Below are 15,296 nucleotides of genomic sequence, written 5' to 3'. Positions count from 1 at the left end.
CTAACAAAAATTAACATAACACAAACAATTGAGCTGCATCTGATTCCACAATTCAGATCAAACTAAAGCCATATGTCATTTGTTTATTCTCCTCAAATCCATTATAAATCCACAAAAAATAGAAAGCAACATCACAAGCATCTGTTTATGACTCTCTGTGTGTTTGAATTTACTCTCAGCTGTCGCAGCACTGCAGGGCCACTTCCTGTACAAGCAAAGAGAGATGGATGGATTGCTGATGAAGTGGGTGGCTATGAAAAGACAGCCACATCACTTTCTCCGTTCTCGACCAACCGGCTAATGCGTGGAAGTGAACTTCTGCAGAAACTGAGTTGACCATCACGCATCCCCCAGTGTGAGCTTTGTGGTGCATTCTGGGAAATAAGCACCACAGGATGCCGACCTGTCTGCTGGACCCCAGCACAGAGATTAAGTCAAGAACAGGACAAGCTGTTACACTCTCCTCAGACAACCCCCAAACTAATTGTTACTTCTAAAAATAGAACAAAAACATGAGGATATCAAAAGCATGTACTTCATCCACTTTTCGCTTTTCAATATGAACTCTATTAACTTTTTCGACTAACTTTTTGACTGTTGCGCCAGTCTATGAATGCTTTTTGGCAACTGCGTACAAATTAAATCGACTACTGTACCAAGTACCTACGAGGTCAAATTTGACTCTTGAGCAAACTTAAAAAACTGAGCAAATGACAAATTAAACAGTTAAAAAAAAATTGAACCTAGATGATTCATATCACCCACTGACGCAGTTGTCACAGTAAAAAAAGAGAAACCCAACTTGTATCTTATAATCCGCCTGTAGCTGGTGCCATGCCAAAATTGAACCCCATGCCCCCCACGCAGACCCAGTTGTGATTGGTGGACGAAGTGTGGCGCTTAGGAGCATGCTCTAATTGGCTGAGAGAGGATGGCAGTTGGATGAGCCAATTCTTTCAACCCAGATGGAAGTGACAGCTCTGACCTTATTTTTTCCCAAAAAGGGAAGCAGGGAAAAAAATCTCAAACTCTCCCTGGGTGAACCAGAGACAGTTGGCAGACATCTACGCCCTTGGCACTCGAACGTCCCTGAGCAGACAGTGTGATATGTGCACCCTTATCCAAACCCTGCAACCTTTAGGGGTGTCTGTGAAGCTGTGAAGTCAAAGCCCCAAACTGTTTTGGTAGGGATTTTGTTCATGCTGTCAGAACTCCCTACTGGGGATGGCATTAAATTGCCCCAGAAGAAGATGAACATTTGCATTGGCATTCAAAGACTTTAACTTTTCTATTCCGAAAGTTCAAAATAACTCGTCATAGATCCCAAATTTGAATAGGCGCACCACGGCGGGTGGGATTAATCCTTGGAATGTGACAAGTACTGACAGTAAACACTATTTGGATAAACGAAAAAAGCAATTGCTTCTGGATGAATATTGAATCCGAACCCACACGACTGTAGAAATCCTCACTTAAACCCTTGTTTAAACCCTTTTGTACACCATTTCAAAGCTATTCAAGCACAAGACAAATATGCAAGCAAAAATATGCAGTAGAATTCATATGGAAATGCATGAAATCAATATGGAAATGCACATAGGGTGCATTCTCTAATTCCTACATTCTTAAAAATAAAGGTTCTTCACTGGTGTTGGTGGTTCCATGAAGAATTTTAACATCCATGGAACCTTTCCATTGCATAAAACGTTCTTCTATAATAATACAAATAATTCTTCAGATTATGAGAATGTTCTTCAGACTAAAAACTGGAATATACTTCATTACTTATCCAAAGATTTGACACTAGCCATTCTATAGATTTTGGACAGTTCACAATTCACAGAAAAACACAAAGTGTATGATGGGTACAGACTCAGATATTTTTAGCTTCAGACTTTGATTCTAATAAATCAGAGGATATCAGTCATGTTTGATACTTTGAGCTGATTTTAGAACACATATTGTTTTCATTTGTCATGTGTCTCCTACCAATGAGTCACACGGAAGTTGTTTTCAGCATGATTTGAAAAGTCTGTTTATGTGTGATCCACATTCATTTAGTGTGTGACGCCCAGTTTTCTCTGCAACCATTTACAAAACCGTGTATGATGTCTAGTGTTTTAACATATTTTTGAATATTTTTGAATATTTTGTAATATAATATTTTGTATAGTACATTCCAGAATTAAGAGAAAAGTTCTTTTTAAGAACTGTTAATTGAAAGGTTTGTTGGAAAACTCAAAATTGTTCTCTGCAAAGCTCCCCTTTTGGAGCCTTTAAGAGGACATTTTGCAGCTGACAAAATGTTTAAAAGTGATTAAAATGAACAAAGTGAGAACAACAAACTTGAAAAAAAATTACCTTCAGGGGTACAATATTTGTCACTGGGACAGGACAGTACCCTTAAATGGTACTAATATGTACCCCCTAAAAGGAAGTGTATGCTAACAGTGTATGCTGTTCTGTGTCAGCTGCGGCATGCGGATACATTGTTTTCATTAAAATCAAAGCGTAAACGACATATACAGCATATCCGCGTGACGCAGCTGACACAGAACAGTATACGCGGTTTGCTTTCAGTTGATACTCTCCAAAATTGCGTTAGGGTGACGCGGAGGAGACAAATTGTTGAATAAAGTTGTTATTTTTGTTTTCTTTGCATACAAAGAGTATTCTCATAGCTTCGTAATATTACAATTGAACCCCTGATGTCACATGGATTATTTTACCGATCTCCTTGCTACGTTTCTAGACGTTGATCGTGTTAATCATATTGCTGTCTATGGGAGGGTCAGAGAGCTGTCAGAATGCATCAAAAATATCTTAATTTGTGTTCTGAAGATGAACAAAGCTTTTTCGGGTTTGGAACGACATGGGGGTACGTGATTTTCATTTGGGGGACAAAATTTTTATTTTGGGGTGGAGTAACCCTTTAATATGCAACCTTTAGAAGTAGATAAGGTACAAAGGTATACCTTTGCAGGGTGATGTCAGTGCAGTACTGTCAGACCTTAAAAGTCAGATTTTTTGCACATCACCAATGCAAAAAGTCAAACTGTCAGCCAGATCGCATGCACCGCTATTAATGCATGGGTTTGTGCCAAATTCCAAATCAAGTAGTTAGAAACACTCAGCTTGCCAAGACAAGCACTGAAGAAGTTCTCCACACAGAAAGTGATCTACATCAAGAGTATGCTGGCAGTTGCTGCTAAATGCAGGTTAAATAGGTACTATCCTTCATTCCTTCCCCCACTCTTCCTCTCCGTACGGATACCTGGCTCACTCCAACTAGCTGCATTGCAGAGCTCTCAGCTCACACATACACACTCCAAAAGGAAGACAGAACAGCAACTGGACTATGTTAGATGTGGACTAAGAACTGTCCACTGTTGCAAAACGAGGACACTGATACAGGTTTTTATGGGTCTTTTTATTTGCCACAGGAAGGGGTAAACATAAACCTGTGGGTTTTATTTATATAAAGAGGCTGTCTGTCAGCCTAAGAGAAGCGGGCAGCATAAAGAGTGATACATTATGTTCCATTGAAACACAGCTGAAGTACCGTCTCCTCTTGAATTATTTACTCAAGACTCACAGTATCTGTGAGAAATTCAATGTACAATATCTTGTCAAACATTTCTTGTGTTTCTACACTGTGTGGAGAAGGCAGTGCCAGTGTCTTTAAGGACCAGGATTTTGAAAGATTCAGGCATATGATCTGTATCTTTTCTCAAAGACTATCTATAGTAAATCATCAGTTTTTGGTCTGATTCATCCTGCAATTCATTTAGCATGTTATTCTAAAGAAAAAATATATCTGTCTTGAACAAAAACTCCATCTCTGAAACTTTTCTGTTTGTTTGTTTCGGCTGATGTCATCTAGAGTAGATCATGCAGGTGGGAAAAAGTATTAACCAATAGCCTATCAGCATTTTTGGCATTATTTTAACGCCCTGGGGTCGAAGCCCGCGCTGGTGCTTTATGACCGCGAAAAGAACTAAAAATGTCTGTCAGTTTTGATCGTACAAATAAGATTAAGTTATCATTTGAAACTGCAAACGGTCTACTTTTATTTCTGTACAGTCATAATAACAACGAAACAATGTGCTTTTCTAAAATTAATAAAATTAAAAGGTTGCGTTCTCTGCCGGCTCTGTCACCTGCAGTACTGTTGTAAGTAATGCACGTATTCTTAAATCTTGCCATTATATATGCACTAATGAAGTGAAGTGAAGTGAAGTGACATACTGCCAAGTATAGTGACCCATACTCGGAATTCGTGCTCTGCATTTAACCCATCCAACGTGCACACACACAGCAGTGAACACACACACACACCGTGAACACACACCCGGAGCAGTGGGCAGCCATTTATGCTGCGGCGCACGGGGAGCAGTTGGGGGTTCAGTGCCTTGCTCAAGGGCACCTCAGTCGTGGTATTGAGGGTGGAGAGAGCGCTGGACATTCACTCCCCCCACCTACAATCCCTGCCGGCCCGAGACTCGAACCCGCAACCTTTGGATTACGAGTCCGAATCTCCAACCATTAGGCAACGACTTCCCCTAATTTAATGCTGGTTAATGTAAATAGTGCAAGTTGCATCAACAATAGCAAATAGTCAAATTAAAAAAGAGATACAAAAAAAGGTCCAACTGAGATATACTGTATCTAGATGATCTCAAGTAAACTTTTTCTCTCAAAACATTTCAAAAGTTTGAAATCCACTGTAAACTACATTCTGGTCTGGCTAAATTTTGATAAGGAAATCCCACTTTTCACAATCCAATAAACTCCTAATAGATAAAATTAAGACCCGTCCTGCATATTCATATGTAATCCTTAGTCCCACTTGGAAATACGTCAGATTACAGAAGTGAAAATGGGTTTTGAATGTCATTACATGTCTACCTTGAGGATCCTAATGGGATAACCAAACAACTAAAATTTTTAATCTTACAGTCCCATTTCCAATGTATTTGTAGAATTTTAGGTTTTTAGCAGGATCCTTTATGATTCTTTGAATGCTTTAAAATAATTCCATTAGAATCCTGCACATTCCTTCGGGATTTTTTGACTAGGAACAGTAACATCACTCATCTAGTTAACTTGAATTATCACAGAAGAGTGACAAGTGTCTCTCTGTGTCTTATTATTTTGTTCTCCCTCTGGCTTTCCTCTAGTTTTAAAAAGTAAAATTATTATTGTTTGCTGCGGGAGCTCGAGTAGTTTAAATATTCACAGTGGGATTATTCGAATCTGTGATACGAATGATACTGCTATAGCATTTTACACATGCAATTACAGCCTGCAGGCTAGATTGCACATCTGCTGTGAAACCTGTTAAAAACTGCTCTGCACTGCCTACAGTCTTGATATGGATGCTAGTGCAGCAGCGAGAGTTATACAGTAGCGAAAACGGCGAAAGGAAGAAAGAGTTATTAAATTATGTTGTGTATAGATGCCAAATTAGTTTCAAATCTTCATTCACACAGCATGATACAATCGCTGGAATATCCTCTAAAGTGTGACTCATGGCTGACTCATAAAATGAAAACTGATGGCTTAATCCAAAATATTACAAGATTAGCCTTTTGCTAATCTTTTTTTTAATTGCCGAAGATTAGTCGCATGCATTCTGTAAACAAGCATGCACGTATATCAACATGTAAATATTCAGACACATATGTGCAAACATCTATAAAATCAACAGCTGCACGTGTTTTAGTCAACTGAGGGAGAAAAAAAACCCGACAGGAATCTCATCTCTTTCACACATCTCTGTGTGGGCGTCCGCACGTGTGACCATCGACCTGCCAAGCCACGTCCTACCCATCAACATGAACATGTAAACATTCATTAGACCGATCGGAAGCACCTTCGCCTTTTTCCGTCTCTCAGAGGGCCCGATGTGCATTCAAAAGCAGGGAGAGGAAGGCTAATGAAAAGCCCTTCTGCTGCAGCTTCGCTTGAAAACAGAAGCAGAGAGAAAAGCAAAGCACTGCTTATTAACTGGCTTTTGTTTTGGTATTATGCGGGTGTGCGTCACACTCATCAGCAGCTTGAAGGGCTCTCTGCCTCCCGCTCAACCCACTCACAGCTCCTGTGTACTGGAGACTTAAAACATTCTCTCCATCTCAATCTGCTACTGTAACTCCAACAGAAACTGTATTACATTTCAGGGTTACAAGGTTTTTGGATGTAGATCTGAGGCAATTTCGTAATGCCAGATTTTGATAATCATAGTCTGCTCCACATTGCAGCTGGCCGCTTGAAAGAATATTCCATGTTCAGTACAGTCGACAGCACTTGTGGAGTGATGGTGATTACCTTAAAAAAATAAAAATCGAATCGTGCCCAGTGAGGAAATTAAATGTCAGTATTCAGAGGTTTTAAAATCACAAATTTGAAGCTTTATCATTTTTTACAGTGTTTTTAGGGTTTTTGAGGTTGGCAATGGTCAAATTGGATATAGCTTTACAAGAAAAAGGTTAATATGTTTATATTCATGCTGTTTATATCTTGTGGCTATGCTGTTATTATTAATAAACAAAACTATTAAATATCACTCTTATTCAATGAAAACAAAAAACTTGAATAAAATCTAAATATTTAAACTTATAAAAAAGAAAAAACTAAATTAGAAATGCTGCCTTGTGACTTTCACTTAAACATTTCTGCGCATTTGTCATTTTACGATTCAGAAGGGTCCTCGTGAGCGCCCCCTTTGTGGCCACACTGGTGAAGATTTCTCCACATTATCGACTGCTATCGCCTCTGCGGAATCACTTCAACAAAATGCGGAGGTGGAGGTGCAAGGGCTGAGAGTGTCCATTGCATCCTAAACATTACGCAAGAACAGAATTATAGTGCTTCTGAAATCACTACAATGCAAAAGGTGCCTGGATGATGTGCTATTTGTGTGCAACATGCATGCCTTTTGGGATAATATTGCCTACAATTCCCTACCAAGGTGTCCATCAAGAGGACTGCCTTAAAGGGAATTTGGTCTTACTGCCTAAAACTGAGGCAAACTGGGATGAATCAAAGAGCAGTGGTGCTTCATATGATATGTTATGCCACATGTTAATGTAAGAGGAGCCATAATAAGGTCTGTTGTGATTAGTCATGCTAGAGATGTGCTGCAAGGATTGGCTGGTACCTGTCTACGTAGTGGTACTCCAGTGATGATTGGTGGCGTATTTAGTAGGCGGCTTCAGGGCCCTGAAGAGTCTCTCAGTGGGGCAAGCACCTGCACAGATCAGATAAAAAAAACACTCCTGTTAGCTTCAAAATATATACATAATGATTAAAGCTGTTACTGATGAAGAAACTATCTGTATAAATGTGCGAGGAAGAACACATGGGAGTATGTGTTACTAACACAGAATAAGCTCATTAGCTCTTTAATGAGATCACAACCTAGGCAATCAGCATACAACTGCGTATGACACACACACCTGGACAACCCACAGAGACAGGCCTTCATTACAGCACACACATTAGTGTTGAATGGCACACCTATAGAATGCAAAAAACATAATTCTCTCGCTTTGCCTACACAGTCAGTGTGTCCATAGGCATGCTATTAAAATCATAATTCTCTTGCTTTGCCCACACAGCCAGTGTGTCCATAGGCATGCTATTGAAATGAATTCTTATCATGCTTGAATTTTCATTGTCACATGATCCTTCCATGCTAATTTTCTGCTTAAGAAACCTTTCTTATTATCAGTGTTGAAAACAATTGTACTGTTTTATAAAACTCAAACTAATAGTTAATCCAAATAAAAATTTGTCATTTAACCCAATATATGTTATTTTACATAATATTCAGTCACATTTATATTTCTATCATGGTAAGGTTTAGCTACTACAGCAAGCACTAACCAAGTATTTTAATGTTGAGCAGCAAGCTCATTGGCTGCTGATACAAAAAGAACCAATCAGCTTGGCTATGTGATAATGATGTCAGATTGAGTTAGACATATTGGACTGCGCCATCTAGAGTTTCATGAGAGAACTTTGGATTTAATATGCTGCCTTAATAGAAAGTTGCCTTTATAGAACATAAACAGTTCAATAGGTTTTGAAACAGCATTTATCTCCTTCACACACTCCATGGCCATAAAGAAAGCCTGATTTTCAGTGCATCGTTCTGTAAGGCATACACAAGTCTCTGATGGAGGCACAAGAGAACATCTCCACAGGCCTGAACTAAATAAAGAGCTCCAGTTATCAGCGTATGACAGCGGCCCTGACACAACAGTCATCTCTGCTTAACTCCATTCACAGCTGCTTCAACGTGTCGTTATTATGGAGCATAATGACTGCAGCTTTGGTTCCAGATAAACCTGTACAACTCCATATTCCCGTTGGCTTTTGAGGCTGTTTGCATGAGTGATAGAGTTATAAAGAGTGTCTACAGTAATAACTAGCCTAGAGAATCTTGAAGAGAAAAGATGGATATACTAACCAATGTAATGGTGTCTATTCACCCTATAAAACAGCACTGCAGTTTGGGAGTGAGGTTTACACGCACCAGCACACTTGCCTGCGTCTGTTACACATGGATGGATGTAGGATACGTTTTTAGGAATTATGCATGGACTTTTTTGGCCAGAAGTGACAGTTGTAAGTTGAAACACTGTAATAATGGATTTATTTCTTAAAAACACACATATTTTCACACAAGACTTCACAATGTTTTTATCAGCAGTTTGGACTCTCATTCTGACGGCACCCATTCACTGCAGAGGATATGATGAGTACAGTCTCAGCAAATTTTCATTTTTGGGTGAACTATTCTTTTAAAATTGTATGCTAAAAACACCAAAAATTAACCAAAGCAAATGCATCAAGTGAATTTAGACCACCACATTATAATATACGATATGAAAAAATATATTTATTTTGAGAAGAATATTTATTTTGAGATTTGCTAAAGATTGCATTTAACAATGTAATTAACTTAGTGTAGCGTTAAAATAATATTAATGCTGGGAAATGCATGTAAAAATGTTCAATAACTTAGCAAAATAATACAAATAGCAGGCCTAAATGTACCCCTATCTTTCCATCTATCTACAGTATTTATCCTGTTCTGGTGGGTCAGAGAAACAGAGTTCTGACTTTATGCTTGCGCTTCAGGGGATATGAGGTGGAAAATGCCATGTTTTCCTCTCTGCCACCAGATAATATGCAGACGTTCCACACAGTGACTCACATTGCATGAACATGAGTGCCGTTCGTGGCATGTTCACACTGAGAACTCAAATGAAACAGAGTAATTCCACCCTCGCAGGCACAGAGAGCCCCACACGAGTCCCAGAACCAGAAAACTGACATACTGCTGCAGCAGATGGGATTTAATATCCCTAACACACACACAAGCAAACAACTGTCATGCATACACACTGAAAACATGAGCACATAACAAAAAAAGTACTTTGTTCCACACTGTAATGGCGACTAAACTGAGGAAGGTTTTATTTTATTTTTTTATATATATTTTTTACATTAAAAACATTAAATATAATGTGTGTGTGTGTGTATTAAATAGGTAATATTAAATAAATGACAAAAATGTATAATGTATGCATGTGTGCATGTATATATGAGTGTGTGCATACTTCAGAAGAATTATTTTATACAATTATTTTTAGTGAATGTAATGTATTTTGTATTATTATATTTATTTTTTTATTTAATTAAATTTTTTAATTAATATTTTTTTAATTAAAGATTTTTAATGACATGAAGAAACAGAACAAACTGAGACAGACTAAATCCAGAAGAACTGTAGCAACATCTCTAAGATACTTCAAGAAACCTACCTGCAAAGCTACATGTTTAATTATTTAACAATCTACACTATTTAATTTAGGTAATAGAAGTTAATTGATAAAGAAAATCTATTTATGACATTATTTTTGACAGTATCCTCATTTTACAGCATTTTTACACAAGTGCCTAAAACTTTTAACAGTTCTGTAGCTTTGCAGGTAGGTTTCTTGAAGCATCTTGAAGACATTGCCACAGTTCTTCTGGATTTGTTCTGTTTCCGTTTGTTCTGTCTCTTCATGTCAATCCAGAGAGACTGGACAATGATGAGATCAGATCTATGTGTGGAGCACTGGCTGTTGTCAGACTCCTTGTGCAAACACAAATCTCCCTGGATTATTACAATTAACGGCAAAATGAACGTTATTTGATATTTCCTACTGACACACTACATCAAAAGATTATAATAACTGACTTAAACCATTTTTTTAGCTGGTGAAAATACTAATGTTCTAAGAATTTTGGCCACCACTGTATATGTCACACTTCACACGAAGTCAGGAAATCACGGAACGAGGAGACGAGCAATTCACAAAAAACGAGAGCCTTTAATAATCCAACGTGGAACACAGGTAGCGTAGGAGACATAGAACATCAAGAATGACGATTAGGACCATCAAACACTAACTAAATGGACAGGCTTATATACAGGATAATTGGGGAAGAAGACGAGACACAGGGAGAAAATGGGTCACAGGGAACACATGGGGAGCAAAAACACAACAAAAACACTCCACAATCTTGTAACAAAATATTTAATTTATATTATTTTAGAAAAAATATTATTATTACTATTATTTGTAGTGCATGTATTACATTGCAGATCCTTCGTAATATTACTGGTCACTTTAATTTACTCACCAAATCCAATACTTACTGGTATTGGCACTAGGTGAGTGTTAATTTTGGACCCTGCATACTAAGCAGTGAAGGCAGAGAAGGACAGCGAGCGGAGGAGGGTGAGCCCAGTGTTGTCTGGAAAAGATCTGCGTTAACCGCAGGCTCTGGTGTGGCCATCGCGCTTTCTTTTCAGGATGTCATTATGTGATTTTCAGAGCAAGCAGTGTCTAAATTAGCCCTGTGCCTCCCTCAAATAAACTCAGTGACTACACAACCCAAAAAGAGAAAGAAAGAGAGAAAAAAAGAACTGCATTAACTTGGAGAAACTCCAAATTAAGCACATTATTCAAAAACCTGAAAAAGGCAGAAGCCAGAGTGAAAAATAGACACATGACAGCAGAGCTGCTTTATGGCTGAATGTTCAGAGCAGATCTGCATGTTTAAAGCAGGAAGACTGGCAGATGGCGTAAATATGCTTCTGCTGAACTGCTATCTCACCCCATGAGCACGACACGTCCAACAGACGTTCTTTATGCACTCCAGAACATGCGTTTCTTACTGCTCTTAAACTTTATTCCATGAAACCACAATAGTTTAGTCAAAAATGGCATTATAGCAGAGTGTAGTCTCTGAAGAGTTCACCTAACAACTTTGAGATAATAACTTCCTGATCTAGTGCTCATCTGCCTGTCGTCTTCCTGACTGAGAGGAACATCTTCAGAGAAGTTGTCTAGAAACAAAAATCAAACCTGATAGAGTGGGTCTCCCTCCATTATTCACTCTCATTTATAATTCAGTTCAGCCAGCTAGGAGAAAACACTTCCAGCACACACCTGCTGCATTTTGAAAGTCAATATAAAATCCAGTTTAAAAACAGCTGATAAATCATCTCAGTAATCAACAAGTGCCTCGCATGTCTCCAGTCCATAAGTTAACGTCCTGTGAAGCGAAAAATTGCGATTAAGAAACAAATCCATCATTAAGATGTTTTTAACATAAAACTGTTACTTCCAGCTATAATACGAGTCCTCTATACATAATATTGCTTTCTCCAATCAAAAAGTCATCTCATCTGAATCAGAAGAGAAACATGCACATATCAAAATCTGTTTACAAGCTAAAAGAGGTGGATTTTTTTACTTTTTCCATTGGAGAAAGTGTTGTCATGGATTATGGCGTGTTATTTTGGGTGGAAGTGAAAATCTGTTGTTACAATGATTACAAACTTGCACTTTTTTACTTCACCAAACATTAATTAATTGACTTTAGTCCATTTAGTCCATTTATTGTGATGTTTTTATCTGCTGTTTGGACTCTCATTCTGACGGCACCCATTCACAGCAGAGTATCCATTGGTGAGCAAGTGATGAGCAACGCTAAATTTCTCCAAATTTGTTCTGATGTGGAAACAAACTCATTTACATTTTTATTCCTTCCTAACTATTCCTTGAATAAAATAAGTAAGGTCAATTTTTAAGTTGATGTTGACTTTAAAGAACTCTGTCCAGTGACCGCTATCTGCAAACCTAAATGTGCAAAATGATTAAAAGAGTTTCTGATTGGCTGAGTGCAGCTGATTTGCTGTTTACAGAGCCTGGGGCAGTCACAGACTGGTGTAGTTCTTCAGGACATTTATTTTTAGTGACATCTGTCAGGTAGTAGGGACATTTGTGCGTGCCATCCTGCAGGCTTACAGCATTAAAACCCTTTTTTCTTTCTTCTGTTTTGAGCCAAACCAAGTGAGGACACCCATTAAAAAGAACAAAAAATAAGGATCCACTTAGGACTAGTTTTTCAATATGAAGATTACAATGTATTCTTAGACATACTTTAAAAGACCACACTGCATCAGAAAATTGCAATCATAATAAAGATACCACTAAACCCATTTTAAACAGCCTTATTATTTTCCTCAACGTCAGTCATCTTATTTCACTCTTTTGTAAAGATACTAATAAAAATGACAATCTCATTTGATGCACTTTGGATTTATCTTTCATTATATTGTAATATTATCTGAGCTATGGGCTTTCCTAATATCTAAATTATGAGATTGTCAAAATGCCTGTCTCTGTCTGGCAGATGAAGGCTTGGTAATAAAGCCGGACACAGTTTTCTCCTATTAAAGAATAATTATTTGCTAACAAGCGAGGGATAATAAACATCACATTTCCGTGTAGAGTTGTTCATAAATCAAGAGAATGTGGGATTGTTGTCTTAAGAGGCAGATTTCCAACAAAATATGGTTTAAATGGACAAAGTACAGTTTATCGGGATTTTTTATTTTTATTTTAGTTTTACATTTAACATTTTTAGCTGTGATGCTTTAAAGCGGTGAGATGAGAGGCACAACTTCGCAGTCACAAAGTCAAGCAGCTGAGGTTTTATATTCTAGTATGGGATATAAATATGGGAATGACCTGAAACTGTTCACACTATAATTTCATGGAATGCTCTGAATAACTAACCATGACATCATACATGGAGTTCGACATCATACCTAGTATGACATCATACATGGAGTTCACTGAGTTCCTGACATGAGCGCTATCTGTGACGGTAGTATCCACTTAGGCTAACGGAGCATCAGTCTTTCTCAGTCAGCAGGCTGAGAACCATGCCCCTGCCCCTGCCAGACAGTGAAGAAGGGGGTGACCAATCCCCCCTTTTGGGCATTACATCATTGCTTTCCCTGCTGCAGTGCCTCCCAATGAAAGAATCTGTGTGCCTGCCAAGTAAACAATTCTGTCTCTTCACATGCTTCTATACCTCACTGAAAAGAGTTTTGATATATCATAACTGACACATGGCATGACACAGCAACATAAAAAAACGTGCACCCATCAGTTAATGTTTGGCATCATGGAGAACAGAAGTTCTTAATGCTTTCTTCACATAAAAAGTTCCCCCCAAAATGAAAAATCTGTCATCATTTATTCAACCTCATGTCATTCCAAACCTGTATGACTTGCATTCTTCCATAGAACAAAATTTCACCTTTTGTGTACCATAGAAGATAAAAACCTGATACATGTTTAGAATGACATGAGGGTGAATAAATATTTAGAGTAAATATTTCATTTTAATTTTTGAGTGAACTGTTCCTTTAAGAAAAGGAAAAATTGCAAAGCAAAGATGCACAAACAAATCCATTAAGAAACAAACACATGCACCTCTTTCTTCACAGGACTCATATCCAGCAGGGAATGACTGGAGGTCTAATGTCTGTGCTGCAGTGGCAGCTGTGAAACTACTCCACAAAAACAATCAAACTCAAAACGTGTATTTTTACTGTATTTAGAAATGACAATAACAAGAAAACAAAAGAAACCATGAACGATGTGTTACAACAGACTAAGAATGTCTCTATGTCTAACAACTCTTTGCACCAATGTTTTTTCTTATACAAATGCTGTCAGTTACTTATCACTGATTAAATGATTAATTATTAATATTATAAATATAATGCATTGATAAATGTGCATTTGTTTTTATTTCAGACTAGACTGTGCTTCAGTGCAGCAGTCAGTGTCACTGAGTAAGGCAGTTGGTTCCTGCATCCAGCCACTGATGGCAGGCAGCTTTCTGCCATTACAGCACTGCAGGAGAGGAGACAGACAGCAGACGAAACGCTCCTCCTGTGCTTCACTGGCCTTCTGGCATGATGCATGAAGACTACAGTCACCTGTATCGTGACCTTATTCAGCACAGACACAGCAGGGTGCTGAGGGACATGGATAAATGGATGAGAAAAGGTCACGTTGCATATGACACATGCTTTCTGTCATAACCACAAAGATTGGTAAAGGGGTTGGCTAAGAGTTCAACAACAATATAAACCAAGAAATCTCATCAACATCCCTTCCTCAACACTTCAGTGACAAAATGGTCTCTAGTGAGATTCTGAGATCAGTCAATCCTCCAGTACAACCACAGAGTGCTTACTGCAACCCAATCAGTTTGGTGGCATGACAGTATTTAATGTGCAACGGCTGGAAAAGCACCATAAATGTAGTCCATACAACTTTTGCACTATATTTCAAGTCCAAACCAATATTAAATGTCAGTCTATTTCTCAGATAAAGCCAAGTTGTTATTTACTGATAATCTTCTCCTCTGCTATACAGCAAAAGAAAAGCTCTGAATTTAAATTATTATTGGCATCCAAAGTGTGCCGTAGATAACATATCTAAAATTGAAACTTGCTATTGGGCTGAAATATTATCAGTGAATAATTAGTGTACAGGTCATATGAAGCTACTGTATCGAAAAGAACTACATGAAAATTCTAACTTTTATAAATAATGATCATCCCCAAAAATAAATAAATAAATACACCCGCATATTTAAAAGAAAAAGTTAAATGTACACACCTAGAGATATATAATATAGAAAATAATAATTTAAATAAATAAATAAATAAAATTATATAATGAATAATAATATATAATATAGAAAATGTAATTTATACACACACACACACACACATATATATATATATATATATATATATACAGTGGGGAAAAAATTATTTGATCCCCTGCTTGTACATTTGCCCACTGACAAAGAAATGATCAGTCTATAATTTTAATGGTAGGTTTATTTGGACAGTGAGA

At 37.7% G+C, this 15,296-nt stretch overlaps 1 protein-coding gene across 1 annotated transcript in view; it reads right to left on the bottom strand.

Annotated features, from left to right (window-relative positions):
• Positions 1 to 15,296, bottom strand: part of LOC306876361 (microtubule-associated protein 2-like) — a 101,030-nt gene that overhangs the window by 45,336 nt on the left and 40,398 nt on the right. Inside the window, exon 3 of the mRNA XM_079427463.1 lies at positions 7,160 to 7,249. The gene's annotated coding sequence lies outside the window, so the exon portion shown is untranslated. The remainder of the gene's footprint in view (positions 1 to 7,159; positions 7,250 to 15,296) is intronic.

Source organism: Barbus barbus, assembly GCF_936440315.1.
Source record: "Barbus barbus genome assembly, chromosome: 10".
In the NCBI taxonomy this organism is placed as follows: domain Eukaryota; kingdom Metazoa; phylum Chordata; class Actinopteri; order Cypriniformes; family Cyprinidae; genus Barbus; species Barbus barbus.
This window is presented reverse-complemented; position numbering and strand designations above follow the sequence as displayed.